Source organism: Jaculus jaculus, chromosome 6, assembly GCF_020740685.1.
Source record: "Jaculus jaculus isolate mJacJac1 chromosome 6, mJacJac1.mat.Y.cur, whole genome shotgun sequence".
Lineage (NCBI taxonomy): Eukaryota > Metazoa > Chordata > Mammalia > Rodentia > Dipodidae > Jaculus > Jaculus jaculus.
The window spans coordinates 116,962,792-116,979,107 of NC_059107.1; the positions used below are offsets into that span (position 1 = coordinate 116,962,792).

General features: G+C 36.3%; 1 pseudogene; it reads left to right on the forward strand.

Annotated features, from left to right (window-relative positions):
* The first annotated feature begins 12,319 nt into the window (after positions 1–12,319).
* The window catches only part of LOC101597155, a 62,842-nt pseudogene continuing 58,845 nt past the window's right edge, over positions 12,320–16,316 (forward strand).

Here is a 16,316-nt window from a genome sequence, read left to right on the forward strand (position 1 = left end):
CATGGTGAAGAGCATTTACATGTTACCTGACTAAGGATGTGGAAAGTGGTGATATTGGAGGCAGTGACAGAAATAGGATAGGTTCCTATTTGCCTTTAACAAGGCACAGTCTAATTATTTAGTCACAGAATATTGACAGAAAAGTAGAGGAGCACTAAGGGAATCAAAGTACTCAGAACTTCACAACAGAAAGGATTTTGTCCTTCCATTAGTTTATGAATAACATGAATGAAAGAGGCTGGAAGTTAAAGCCACACTTTCCCAAAGCTTAAGCAAAATTACATATCTGCATCTCCTAATGAAAATATTTCTTAACAGCTATGGGCAGTGGTCTGACTGATATACGGAATGATGCCCAGGCAGGATTCAAGCTTACAGACTCAGTAAAATTTCCTGCCTTTTTCTCCAGATGAGCTGACCCATGTTTCTTAGCTGTAAAAACAAGTTTTGTGAACTTTCACCACTGTTGTAATAATATAATAATGTAAAAGAGGACACTAGAAAAGAAAAAAATGTTTTGTCACTGATAAAATACATAAAAAGATAAATTGGCAAAAGGATATCAGAGGAGTGGTCTGCCAGAGCATAACATAAGTTCAGTTTTTCAGTTTTATACACCCAGGCTTCAAATCTTGGCAACAGGAGTAGATGTGCAGTGCCCCAGTTTCCAGAATTGGTCTTTATACCAGAGAGGGTTGAGATATGCAGCAATATATTTGCAAGTTAGTGTTCAGCAGTCTTTTAATTTCTTTCACACATAAGTTAGTTAATTTATGGACTTTGTGGTTCCTCTGTGACTCTTCAGTGCATGCAGAATTTTGTGTTATAAAGTAAGCATATCATCACTTAGGAAGGAAACCTGCTGGGACTGTATGTGTCATGGGAAATGCTTATGTGTGATTGTCCATTCAGCCACTTTGCTGACCCTTGAATCCATTAGCACCCTCAACAAATAGAAAGGCAGTGCACGTTCTTTTCTAAAGATATTTTACTGTTACTTTTGGCCTCTTCTGCTATAGGTTTAAACCACAGAAATGCTACTCATTTATTAGTTCTGAGATCTTTCTTTGCACAATAACTTCTTAAGATTAATTTTAAAAAAAACTATTTATACCAGTATTAGCTCATTTAACTTAGGAAAATCTGGATGAATTGAAACACTTCTGTAGTGAGAGGCATAATAAAAACAAAACATGTACTACTAATAAATATAATTTCAACTTACCATTTATGTTCTTACTGTGTTTCATAGTTATGTGATAAGCAGGAATATGGTATCTAGTAGCATAAAAGACAAAAGGAACTACTATTATTTGCAACTGTTTTAGCAGATGAAGAAGCTATATTTTTTGAGATTTAATAATGTACTCATAGTCATATAATTAAAAATAGAAAATTTAAAACACATACATAATGTGAACAGGTTTTATATGATTTGTAGACTAATCGATTTAATTATTGTAATTATTATATGATGTAATTCACAATCTGTTTCTGCTTTTCACATAAAGAAAATGAAGGGGGGGGCTGAAGAGATGGCTTAGCGGTTAAGTGCTTGCCTGTGAAGCCTAAGGACCCCGGTTCGAGGCTCGGTTCCCCAGGTCCCACGTTAGCCAGATGCACACGGGGGCGCACGTGTCTGGAGTTCGTTTGCAGAGGCTGGAAGCCCTGGCGCACCCATTCTCTCTCTGTCCCTCTATCTGTCTTTCTCTCTGTGTCTGTCGCTCTCAAATAAATAAATAAATAATTTTAAAAAAAAAAGAAAATGAAGGGGTAGAAATTAAATAACTTGAATAAGCTCAAATAAGAATTAAATTTCAGAGCAGGATATATAACAACTCCCTTGGTGACATTGTATTCTTTTTTTCAGAAAAAAAAATTATGAACTTTACTGCATGAGTAAACTATATTTTGGTCACAAGCCCCTTGTGCTATCTTCTCATACCGCTTCTGTCCCACCCCGTTCCACTGAGGGCCCTCCTAAGTGGCATTATTATTTACCATATGATTACGAATGTATCAGTCAGTTTCTGTGGGGAGTTAGTCAATGCCTCAGGACACCCTTCCCACCCTGTGACTCTCACAGTTGTTCTTGCCAGGTATGTTATAAGTTTACTTTAGTGTTGAGCTCACTGCAACCTCTGGACTTTTGCTTTGATGAGTTTTGAGTCTCCACATTGTCTATCTCCATTCCTCAGGAGCTGGCTTTCCAGCTAGTAGTGAGAATAGCACTCATGTTTAAATCACCACTTCATCTGTAATGTCAGCTGGACCTTGTGTATATGTATGTTTGTATGTGTGCAGTGTATGAGGAGGGGACACTGCATGTGTTTGCATCTGTGTCTATATAAATGGCAAAAGTTCTTATGTATATGTATTATGAAATAATGAAGGTCTACAAAACTCAAAGTACAATGTTGTAATAAGACATGAAATAAGGAATGGTTATCATGAGGAGGATATGTTATACATTGTTTTCTATATAAAGTGAATATTAAAAGCTTCAAGAAACAAAGTGGATTGATTTATATTAATAAGTAAGAGTTGTTCAGTGTCTGGAATATTAAGCAGGGGCTCATTACGTATGTGCCAAATGGAAGCTATGTTGTTAACCAAGAAATTTCATGAACTTTTCCTTTCCTTCTAATAAGATATTGGTGATAATGAGATATTGGCCAAGTGAAAGGGAACCATTGCGAGTTCATGATGAAGTAGCTTCACCTCATAGTCTGGAAGAGGGAAACAGAAAGAAATACTTTCAAATACAGTTCAAGTATTTATGTATCACCCTTTGAATAGAGTTTGTATAGTCTAAGGGTCAATAAGCTAGACATGAGTGTTGGGCTACCTGCTTTTGTATTTGTCTATATTTTGTACTAACTGAATAGCAGGACACACCAGGTAGACATGGACATCTCCAGGTCTCAGTAAAAAGAGACAAATAGCAATAACAGTACTTGTTCTACACTAAGAACAAAAGGTGTCACTACATACAATGCACAAAACGCAGTGACTGGAACACAGCTTCAAACAATGGCCAGCAGCAACCAATAGGAAGGAAAATGCTTTTTCTTAACACCCATGAACTGATTGCCTGAAACACATTGTCATGATGTTGTTTCACACTTTAATATTGGATCATTCCTTCAATCAAAATACTTACAGTAAACACCAGTCTCTCTGAAATTATTGCACTTACAGGCTCTTTTCAGTTTTAAAGGAGTTATGGTCATTGCTTAATTTTTTGACACCTGTCATTATGTGGAGGCATGAATCATAGCTGTCAGATTTCAAAGGAAAATATAGTTTTTCATTAAAGTATCTATAATTGAATATTGTCTAAGGTGTGAAAGTTAGTGGGGTTTGGCAAGGACTTTTGAGGTATTTTATAATTTAATTGGCCTTTTCTTCTCTTCTTTAGAGAATTCATTGCAGATTAAAGCAGGTATTGTGGTTTCCACAGAACAAAAGAGTTATCTTAGAAACATGTCACAACTGCCTGGGAGAGCAAGTAATATGAAGCTGCTAATAAGGACAGCTAATAAGCAGCTCAGAAGTGCCTCAGAATAACCCTGCCATGAGCTTCTCCAGTCCCCAGCCCAACCCTCACACATCAAAGGAAAAAGCACAGTGGAGGATTGCATATTGATCACTACCTGCACTTCTGTTGTAGAGATCCTTTGTTACACACAGTTTGAGGAGCTTAATATGTATGAGAAGGAAAATAGCTTAAGTTTAATGAAATGTGTAATGGTATCCTATTATTAATAACATGTCTCTATCATTACCTCATGAGCTGTGAAAGCTGAGGTAAGACTTTTATTCTTTTTTATATTGTATTCATTTATTTAAGGAAGAGAGAAAGAAAGAGAGAAAGAGAGAATTGGCACACCAGGGCTTCCAGCCACTGCAAACAAACTTCAGATGCATGCACCCCCTTGTATATCTGGCTTATGTGGGTCCTGGGGAGATGAACTGAGATCCTTTGGCTTTGCAGGCAAACATGTTAATTGCTATGCCATCTCTCCAACCCAAGACTTTTATTCTTTGCTTTCCTTTCTTCCTCTATTTGGCCTGTAACATACACCTGTATTTGCTTAGTGCCAGGTAGACTTATGGAATCCACTCTGTGGGAATGCTAAAATCACATCTATAATAATGTAAACCCTCAAAGATGATGAACCCTCCTAGTTGGGAATTTACCTGCAAAACACTAAATCGACTTGGTTATTTAGTGAAAATATGTTGAAATGAAGACCTCCCTAATGACTCATCTCATTGTTTTCTTCAGGAATATATACCTTTCATCCATTTTCAATTTTTAATTTTCAAATTTTATGTATTTATTTATCTCTCTGTGTGGGGGGGCATATACAGAGAGAATGAGCTCTCTACGGTCTCTAGCCACATGCAAATGAACAGCAGATCCAAGCCCCACTTTGTGCATCTGGCTTATGTGGGACCTGGGAAGTCAAATTTATGTCCTTGGGCTTCACAGATAAGCACCTAACTTCTAAGCCATTTCTCTAGCCTCTGCTTTATATTTTTGTGTATAGATATGTTTCTGAAAATTTATCTGATTCAGAAAACCCATCAAACAAAAACCTACTGAACTTGTCATACGAGGAACAACTTGCCGTGCATTCTGATAGGGTTGTGAGCTAGGCCACTCGAAGGACAAGACAAGACAAAGCTGTTCTCTAATACATGAAGACTAAGATTGGGATCATGCCCTAAGTTCAGGGAGACATTTTGGGGCATGAACTTAGCAGATTCAAAAGAAAAACATGAATTTGGTATGAAGAAGAAGAGATACTAATGACTTCTCTGTGAAACTTATTTAGCACTACATGGAATTGTCCATGGAGGGCTGACATTTTTGTATTGGGAATCTTTACCTTGGAATTGTAACTTTTAAAATAATTAAAAATTTCCTTACAGGTGGTTTTCAAATATAAATAATAATAATAATGAAGCCTTGATTTAAAATGCACAGCTGTGTGTTCACCCATATTTTGATCTGTCTTTACTGTGAATACTGTTAAATATTTTTAATGTGTCTATGAACTAAATAAGTATTTTTTAGAAGAAACAAAGAAAACATTCAATGTTCTTTCCTGGCCTCTTTACACATCCTCACATTACACATGGGGCATGTTCATCTGCATATGCCCATGCACATACACATATAACATACATGCACATATATTCACAATTGCTAGAAGAAAATCCTTTCCACTGTACTCTTCAACTAAATGTGTAGATTCCAGGTCCAGAAAGGTTCTAATGTTTTAAATTGGGACTAATTAGCCTCAAAATAATGGTAAATTATGGACACACTACAGAGATATCTACATCAGAAACACAACACACACACACACACACACACACACACACACACACACACTTCTAAGCTTTGAGACCATGTATAAGATTCTAGTCTACATGCCTTTCCATTGAAACAGGGTTTTTGGAGGTCAGAAATAGCTTATGAACCCAAACATTTCTTTTTGTCTATTGCCAACAAATAAAATAAACATAATGATAAGGATAAATTATTAATCAATAAACTAACATAGGAGTTTGTATCTCAAGGGAGGAGGCTGGAATTGGAAACACAGCCATGTGAAGACAGGACCTGCCAGCCCATGTGGGAAACTGAGCATGCCAGTGGAGGAAAACCATGAAGGGGGTTTTCCAAGGAGATGAAAAATGGGGCTGAGGCTTAAGGAAATATACACACACACATGAAGTAGAACAAGATGATGTAAGCCTTTCACCTTCAAATTAGGAGATAAGCTAAGAGGTTCATTATTAAGAGTTCCCTTCCCCCATCCTAGCCGTACTGAAGGTCGCTGCTCTGGTAAGTCCTCATGGGCTGGGATCGGGGAGGGTTTATGAGAGCAGAAACCAGCAGGTTCAAGAGTCAGGTAAGATGCTCACCCAAATAGGCCTTTTCCAGTCAATAAGACCCTTTTCATAGCTTAATGATGTAGGCTTTATCCTATATTAAGATGTATTCTAAGAGACAGCTTATTGGTCTGGTCTCAGGGTGCTAGACCCAAAAGAAGTCAGATTTCTTAAGGAGATGGAGCTATGCCTAAGGAATAGTACTAGGTCAGATGCTGAATTCCACTTTCCAGTGTGAGGATATGGTCCATGATGGAGTTGAAGACCTAGATCCCAGAACAAAAAGTAGCTGGGGCCCTTTAGGGGTAGCTATGGTCTAGGTAAGGACTGTCCATTGGAATTTCAGCTGCAAGCAGGATCATAGCATTGTGAGTTTTAATGTGTGAGTTGGCCTAGCAGGAAAATTACATCATTCTGACCTAGATCAATTAGACAAAGCCAGCCAACCCAGACTATGGACAAAAGCTACTACTGTTGTATCTTCAGTAACACAACTGATCTTGAGATGGGATGAACACAAGGCAAAACAGACAAAACATGACACCACATGGAGGCATTCCCATCACGACTAATCAGTCCTACAATGGAAGCCCACAATGAAAGATAGGGGAAACCCAATACATAGAAGCCCCCAGTGAAATGTCAGCAAGCATTGTAAATGAGCTTAATGTGACCATAAGCAAACAGATGTTGGAATGGTCAGAATCTGGTCAATGACTAATCAAACAGGAACTAGAAAATGACTGAAAGAACTGGAAGAAAAGCAGCAAAAACAATTCAAACTACAAATCAAAGATTAGCTCAATGAATTTGAAGAAAGGCAACAAAAAAATAACTCAAAGAACGGATGAAAGAAATTGAATGCAATCAACAAAAACAACTTAATTGATGGCTGAAGGAAACCAAAGAGAATCAGGAAACAGTACTCCATAGATGGCTTAATGAAAGCAAAGGCAATCAAAAAGTTATCAATAGAAGGATAAAGGAATTTGAGTCAAATCAATGTATAAAAGAGCTCATAGGCAATAGAAAAACTGAATAAGGACATATCCAAATGCAGGAACAAACTCCAAGAAGCATTATAAGAAGGTCAAAAGAAGAGATGAAAATGGAATTTAACTAAGATATGGAAATGCTGAAGAAAAACAGAACAGAAAACAAAAACGAAATAACACTACTAAGAGGACTGTGAGAAAGCCTCACCAACAGAGTAGACAACATGAAGGACACAATATCAGAACTCAGAGACACGGAAGAATTAGAGTGGGATTACAAAAATATTTTTAAGTCTAAAAATGTTCTAACAGAACATTAGGGAACTTTGGGACACCTTAAAAAGTGAAAGTATTTGGATCATAAACATACAAGAAGGTGAAGAAATAAAGGCCAATTGCATATACAATATCTTCAAGAAAATTATCAAAGAAAATTTTCTTAACTTTACAAAACAGAGACTGATCTAGGGGTCGAGGATAAACAGAACACCAAATAGACAGGACTAAAGAAGAGACACCCCATGTTACATAATAATCAAAACACTTAATACAGAAAACAAGGAAAGACTAGTGAAACCCATTATAAAAATTTTTTTAAAAAAAAAGAGCTCATCACATACAGGGACCAGATCATCAGAATTACCTTAGAGTTTTCAATGGAAATTCTTTTTTTTAAATTTTTTTGTTTATTTTATTTATTTGAGAGAGGGAGAGAGAGAGAGAGGGAGAGAATGGGCCCACCATGTCATCCTGCCACTGCAAACTAACTCCAGACATGTGCACCCCCTTGTGCATCTGGCTAACGTGGGTCCTGGGGAATCGAGCCTCGAACCAGGGTCCTTAGGCTTCACAGGCAAGCACTTAACTGCTAAGCCATATCTCTCCAGCCCTTTCAATGGAAACTCTTAAAGTCATAAGGAGTGAAGTATTTTTAAAGTATTTAAAATGTATTTTAAATGGCTGCCAATCCAAGCTTCTGGAGCCATCAAAATTATCCCTCAAAATAGAAGGAGAAATGAAATCCTTTCACTTCATAAACCAGCTATATGATGACATGAACACTAAGCCAGTCTTACAGAGACTACTGCATGGAATCCTCTATAGTCAGAAAAGAAACTAACAAGCACATGAAGAGAGAAAAAGGAACAATCAAAACTAGAATGGACATATGAGCATGCAAAGACAATGAAAACACCAAATTCCACAAAACATTTAACATGACATAACAATAACATAACATGACATAACTCACACCTCACAATTATCACTCTGAATGTTATTGGCTCAACTCTCCAATCAAAGGATACAGGTTGATAGGCTGGATGAGAATACTGGACTGATATATTTTCTATGTACAAGAAGCACAACTTAAAATTAAAGATAAACACCACCTAAGGATGAAAGGATAGAAAAAAAAAATATTCCAAGCAAACAGAAACAAGAAAAAACAGAAATGTCTATAATGATTTCAGAAAAACTATAATCTTCAAACAAAAAGTAATAAAATGTGATAAAGCAAGCCACCTCATACTCATTAAAGGAGCAATACAAGAGGATATCACAATCATAAACTTATATGCACCAAACAGAGGGCCACCTAACTTTATAAGTTAGACAATAAAAATGATATAAATCCCAGTACAATAATAGTAGGATAATTTAACACCCCACTATCATCAATAGACAGATCCTCAAAACAGAAAATAAACAGAGAATAAATGAAGCTAAACCACATAATAGATCAAGTGGACTTAACAGACATCTATAGAATATTCTATTCCAGATCTACTGGATATTCTCAGTAGCTCATGAACGTTTCACCAAAATAGACCATATATTAGGGATAAAGCATGTTTCCACATATTCAGAGAAATTGACATAATCTCCTACAGCTTATTTGACCACAATACAAGCTAGAAATTAACAACAGTAACAACAGAAAACACACCAACTCCCAGAGACTGAACTCACTATTAAGTAATGAATGTCTTGCTCAGGATGTCAGGAAGGAAATCCATAAATTTATCAAACTATACCACAATGAAACCACAAATACTAAAACTTGTGGGACACAAAGAAGGCAGCTTTAAGAGGGAAATTTATAGCACTAAATGCCTACATCACAAACATAGGAAGATCTCAAATAACTTAAGCATCCATGTGAAAGTGCTGGAAAAACAAGAATGGTCCAAGCCCAAAAGTACCAGACAGAAAGAAATTATCAAGATCAAAGCAGAAATAAACAAATTGGAAATAAGAAAACAATTTTAAAAAAATGAAATGAAGAACTGGTTCTTTGAAAAAAATAAATGAAATTGATAAACTGTTGGGTAAATTGATCAAAAGAAAACAAAAGAGTACACACAAATCAATAAGATCAGAAGTGAAAATGGAGATATCACACCTGATACCAATGAAATTGGAAGCATTATCAAGAATCAAGACATTTTTCAAAAACTTGTATTCTACAAAATTGGAAAATTTGGAAGAAATGGATGAATTCCTTTCAAAACCATATCCAGAACAGATAGACTTACTAAACAAATGCATTACCTAAAATAGAATGAGAAAGTAATTAAAGAACGCCTAACAAAATAAGTCCAGGCCCAGAAGGATTTATTGCTGAATTCTACCACACTTTCATTGAAGAAATAAAACAACTTCTCTAACTATTTCACACAGTTGAAAAAGAGAGTGCTGTAGTCAGGTTCTCATTGCTGGTAGAAATCACCCAACCAAGAGAAGCTTGTGGGGAAAAAAAGAGGTTTATTTTGGCTTATAGGCCTGAGGGGGAAGCTCCACGATGGCAGGGAAAAATGATGGAATGAGCAGAAGGCAGACATCTGCCCCTGGTCAACATTAGATGGACAACAGCCACAGGAAAGTGTGCCAAACACTGGAATGGTGAAATGGGCTATAAAACCCATAAGCCCACTCTCAACAATACACTGCCTCCAGAAGGTGTTAATTCCCAAATCTCCATCAGCTGGCAATCTAGCATTCAGAACACCTAAGTGTCTGGGGACATCTGAATCAAACCACCACAGAGAGAATTGTTCCAAACTCCTTCTGTGAAGCCGGCATCACTCTAATACCTGAAACAGACAGAGACCCAACAGCAACAAAAGAAAACTATAGACTGGCATGCCTAATGAACTTAGACCCCAAAATTCTTAATAACATCCTCACAAACTGAATTCAGGAACACCTTGATCAAGCAGGTTTCATCCCAGAGATGCAGGGATGGTTCAACATATGAAAATCAATAAATATGATTCACCACATGAATAAACTTCAACACAAGAATGACACAATTATTTCAGTAGATGTAACAAAGGTGTTTGACAAAATACAACACCCATTCAGGATTAAAACACTGGAGAGGCTTAGTATGGAGGGACCATAACTCAATATAATAAAGGCTATTAATAAATCACCTAAGGCCCAGACCACACTAGATGGAGAAACACTTGAAGCATTCTATTAAGGTCTGGAACAAAATAGGGATGCCCACTCTTACCATTACTTTTCAGTAAGTTTCTTGAAATTTTAACTCAAGGAGTAAGACAAGACAAACAAGTAAAAGGGGTACAAATTGTCAAGGAAGAACTAAAACTAGCCCTATTTTCAGATGGCATGATTTTATACATAGGTAACCCAAAGACTCCATTGAAAAAATTATGAAGGTTATAAATTATTTCAGTAAAATCACAGGATACATAATTAGTATGCAAAAATTAATAGCCTCTCTACACTCAAAAGATAAACACATGGAGAGAGAGATAAATAGAGATAAGTATACTATCCTGTTTCTAATAGCAACAAAAATTAAATATCTTGGAATATCACTAACCAAAGAAGTGACAGACCTATTCAATGATAACATAAAAACTGAGGAAAGAAATTAGGGAGGAAAAAAGAAGATGGAAAACCCTCCCATGCTCATGGATTAGAAAAATTACCATTGTGAAAATTGCCATCCTGCCAAAGGCAGTATACAAATTTAATGCAATTCCAATGAAAATTCCAGCAACATTCTTCACAGAGATAGAAAAACAATAGCCTCAAAATTTATGTGGAAGAACAGAAGTTCTCAGATCACCAAAAATATTATCCCCAGCAAAAGAAATATGTCTGGAGGTATCACCATACCTGATTTCAAGATGTGTTACAAAACCTTAGTAATGAAAAAAAGCATGGAACTGGGGCTGAAAGGATGGCTTAGCAGTTAAGGCTTTTGCCTGAAAAGCCAAAGGACCTAGGTTCGATTCCCCAGGACCCACATTAGCCAGATGCACAAGAGGGCTCAAGCATCATTTGCAGTGGTTAGAAGCCCTGGCATGCACATATTCTCTCTCTCTCTCTCTCTCTCTCTCTCTCTCTCTCTCTCTCTCTCTCTCTCCCTCTCTCTCCCTCTTTCTCTGTCAAATAAATAAAATGATATTTTAAAAAATCATGGAACTGGCACAAAACAGACACATAAATCAATGGGATGGATTAGAAGACCTATCTCTAAATCCAAGAGACTACAGTTACTCAACTTTGACAAAGGGGCCAAAAAAATACAAAATGGAAAAAAGACAGTTTCTTCCACAAATGGTGCTGGAGAAATTAGTTAGCCACATTTAGAAAAATGAAATTAAATATACTTCTATAACCCTATGTAAAAGTCAACTACAAATGGATTAAGTACCTGAAACTAAAATATCTAGGAGAAAATATAGGGAGAACACACCATAATATAGGCATAAGGAAAGGTTTAGTTAATAATATACCAGTATATTATATTATAATAATAAGATACCAGTAGCCCCAGAAATTAGATCAATACTCAACTACTGAGACTGAGTGAAAGTAAAAATTGACTGTACTTAAAGGGTAGAGAAAGGAAGGGGGGAGGATACTTAATAGGTTGATATTGTATATATGTAATTACAATGATTGTAATGGGGAGGTAATATGATGGAGAATGGAATTTCAAATGGGAAAGTGTGGGGGTGGGGAGGAAGGGAATTACCATGGGATATATTTTATAATCATGGAAAATGTTAATAAAAATTTAAAAACAAATTGACTGTACTGACAAGCAAACCATCAACAGAGTCCAATAGACATCCCAGAGAATAGAAGAAAATCTTCACCAGTTATATCTCCAACAAAGGTCTAGTATCTAGAATCTATAAAGAACTAAAAAGTCTAAACAATAAAGTATCAAACAACCCAATAAAACATGGGCTAGAGAATTGAATAAGAATTCTCAGATGAAGAAATGCAAATGGTCGTTATACTTTTAAGGAGATGCGCAACATTTTTAGCCATCAGAGAAATCCAAATAACAACAACTCTGAGATTTCATCTCACTCCAGTCAGAACAGCATACATCAAAAACTCAAACAAGAAATGTTGGTGAGGCTATGGGGAAAAAGAAACCCTTACTCCCTTCAGGTGGGAATGCAAACCAGTAAAACCACTACAGAAATAAGTATGGAGACTGCAGAAGAAAGCAGACAGAGATGATGGCTGGGACTCAGCAAGCTTTCTCCTTTTTATTCTAAAATCCCAGACCATTCAACTATACAAACCTCGGTTTGGATGGATCATCTCACCTTAATTAACCTAGTCTAGAAACTCTCTTACAGAGATGCCCAGAGATTTGTTTCCATGGTGATTTTAGATCAAAACAGACAAGATTATCAATTTAACAAAAAACAACAAACAAAAAACCCCACAAACAAACAAAAAGAAAAAGCAGCGAGTTGTAATGCTATCATGTTAAGATTTCACAAAACAGCATTTTGGGTTTGCATATGGATGGCACTTGTGGTGGTTTAAAGGTACGACCCCATAGATTCAGCCATTTTTTAAAATTAAGATTGAGCTTGCTACCTGAGTCTACAGTGGGCAGAGCCCTGCTGGGGAAGAGTAAGTCAGTGGGGGAAGTTCTTGTAGTCCAGTCCTAAAGTATGTAAAGAACAGTTGAAGCCCTAGCTATTCGTGCTGTTAATTGTTGGTTTTGCTCTACTATTGATCTGTGGAAGTGAGCCCGCTTATTCTGCCACTGATGGTATTTCCCCTGGATTCTCTAAGCCTGAAGTAAACCCTTTCCTTCCACAAGCTGCTTCTGAGTGGGTGTTTATCCAGCAAGGTGAAGTAACTGCAACAGCAATGTAGCATACTTAATGATGGGAGGAAGAAATGCAAGCAAGCAGATGAACCTACAATCTACTATGAAGCCATTAGTTACTCCCAAATTTTATATTCAAGTTAGATATTACAAAGGAGCATGTGCAAGAAGTATGTCTGGATATGGTGTCACAGCCCCCTAATCAGCACCAGAGAGCCTGAGCCAGGAGGATCACTAGGCCAATGTGGGTAGTATAGTGAGACTTGATCTGAAAAACATCCACAGATACATGCAGGCTTACATTCATCCATACAAAAATAAATAAGTGAAGATGAAAATAAAGTGGATTTTTAAAGAAAGGCTGAGGACAGATTCAGTATGGTGCCAAAGCTCAGTTAGGGAGCCACCAGAGTCTGTCAAATTAGAGAGTCTTGGTGAAAACTGTAGGCAATCCAGAGTCTGTCCTCACATAGCAAACCCAAGTCAGCATGCTTGTCCATACTCTGTGCTTTCTCCTTAAAGTCTTCTGCTTTTCTTACCATTTACCATCCCTGTATCTCATATTTTCTTGCTGTGAGTCAGGCACTGATAGTAAAAATATTTGCAACACTGTCACTGGTTTTGTGTTCACAGACACAGCCAAGACTAACTGTTAGGGTTAATATAGCTAAAGAAAGAAAACTTCTCTGGAATTCAGTACTGCACATCTGCAAACTAAGAATGGATAGATCTCAGTGCTCCCTGTTCCCAAACCTGTGTGGAAAACAACAGCTTATAGACCTGACCAATATCAAATTGTCTTAGTTGGTAATATTTCTTTTCTAAATACATTCATGTGTCTGGTTACAATAGCCTTAGCACATGTTCCATGTATGGCAGTGTTAGGGGTCATATAGCTCATTCACTTTAGTCCTGCTCTTACGTCGCATTACTGTTGATGTGCTGTGTATACCAGGCATAAAAGCAACAGCAGCCAAGGAACTACAGGCTTTATCCTTCTGCCAACCTCTGGAAATGCATGAAGAAAGTAATCTTCTGCTTCATGGGAAGAAGGAAGTAGGTAACAAGTTGCTCCATGGACTCTTTGGGACCATTTTATCCACAGTAAGTCCAGAGTTGGGCATAATTCCATGGTGCCTTATTGTAGGGCTATTTGTCTGGATGAAATAGCTGGGTATATTTGGACCCAAGCAGAGGTTTGTTGGATAACACAACCATAGCCTGGAGAAACCCTTGGGCATGAAGCCTTCTATTAATAAAACAGTCAAAACATAAGCTTTAGATTTATAGTAAACCTGGACCAAATGGGGCACTAAAATAGTTAAAGTGAACCAAGCTCAGAACATAAGTAGACCAATTAAAATATCTAGAACAGCCACAAATCCAGATTATAAACACTGGTATTAATAACTGATCCTTCATTATGTAGACATTTTATACAACATCAGTTTTAACAAGTTGCCAAAATAAGGCACCAGTAACCAATCACTTAGTAAATGAAATATGAAAACTATTGGGAAGATATTTGCAAATACTACTGGAAGAAAACAAAACAACCTACAGCATAACAGAAAAAAAAAAAGATTTAATACTGTATCAAAAATATTAGATACATTAAAGAAACTAAAAAAAAAAGGAGAAACCAGAATCCTTTAGCTAAAAAAGTACATGAGAAAAGAATTAAAAAATGTGATTTTATAACAGACATCAATAGCTGAAAGATCAAACAGAAGAATTGGAGAGCTTTAAAAACAGACTATTTGAAAACACACCAAGGAGAAAATAGAATGAAAAGAAATATAAAAAGCTCATAAGAATTTCAGGGCAGCATTACTATAGCTCAGATTATTGGTTTTTCAGGATGGAGCTGAGAATGTCAGAGGGTTAGAAATATTAAAGAAATAATGAAAAATTTTCAAAATTACAAAATGGTACAGAATTTTATGTACAGAAAGGTCAAAGAAATTATTCAGGTTTAAACCAACCCATGTCTACATGTAATTTATATGAAATGTAAATGATAAAGAGAGGATTATCAAATCAACAAAAAATAAACAAATAATTGTAAGAGTGTTCTGATTTGACTGATGGAAATTTCCCAGGATAAACTCTACAAGCCAGTGGAAAAGTCAGAGAGTATTTTCAATGTTGAAGAAAAAGAAAAAGCTGATAGCCAATACAGGTGTTCAGAGCACAGGTACTCTTCAGTATTGAAGGGGGAGATAAAGACAATCCCAGATGACAAACTGCGGACACTTAACCACCAACAGATCCATCCATACCTAGATAAGTAGTGAGTTCCTCGAAGTAAACAGAAGAGGGCTGGGGAGATGGCTTAGTGGTGAAGGCATTTGCCTGTGAAACCTAAGGAATTTTGTTCATCTCTCCAGTACCCACATAAACCAGATGCATAAGGTGGCACATGCATCTGGAGTTCATTTGCAGTTGCTGGTGGCCCTGACATGTCCATTCTCTTTTTATCTTCCTCTCTCTCTCACTTTTTTTTCTCTCTAATTAGTAAATGAATGAAAACTTAAAAATATGAATGAGATGCTAACAAGTAACAAGCAACATCATATGGCACAGATAGTATAGAATTTAGGATCACACTAAATGTACTGAAAAACCTGAACGCTCTAATAGATAATATATTTTATGAAAATGATTCAAATCCTAAAATATGAAATATATTGAAATATAAAACTAAAACTAAAGCATAAAATTATCAAAATAATTATTCATTGATATACCATGTGTTCTGCTTTATATAAGCTTTATTGAAGCAGAATACATTTCTTATAGACTTATAAAAGATGGAAGTAGAGTGAAGCATATCTGTACTGAGAGGTTGGAAGAGGGAAAGTCAATAGCCCCATGTCCAGAGCAGAAAGAGCCATACAGATAACCTAAACTTATGCCTGTAAAAATTAGAGAAATTTAAAAAAAATTCAAAGTAATAGAATGAGAGAAAAAATAAAAATCAGTGAAGAAATAAATGAAATATACTGAAAAGAAAAATACCTGGCACTTGTGAATCTTGTAACCATGTGTACTTCATGAACCTTTTAAGTTTGTTTGCTTCTTAAGTCTTATGATTCTGTTCCTTCCAAGAGGGAATATTTAAATTAAGAGGAAATACTTGCATGACAGAATTTGACAGTAAAATAAAAATTGAAACATTGGTTTTAACCAGCATATATGTATAATTAATTCAGTAACATTAATCAGATTCTCAATGTTGGGAAACCAAAACTCATTTATCATTCATTCTCCTCAGAGTTCCTACC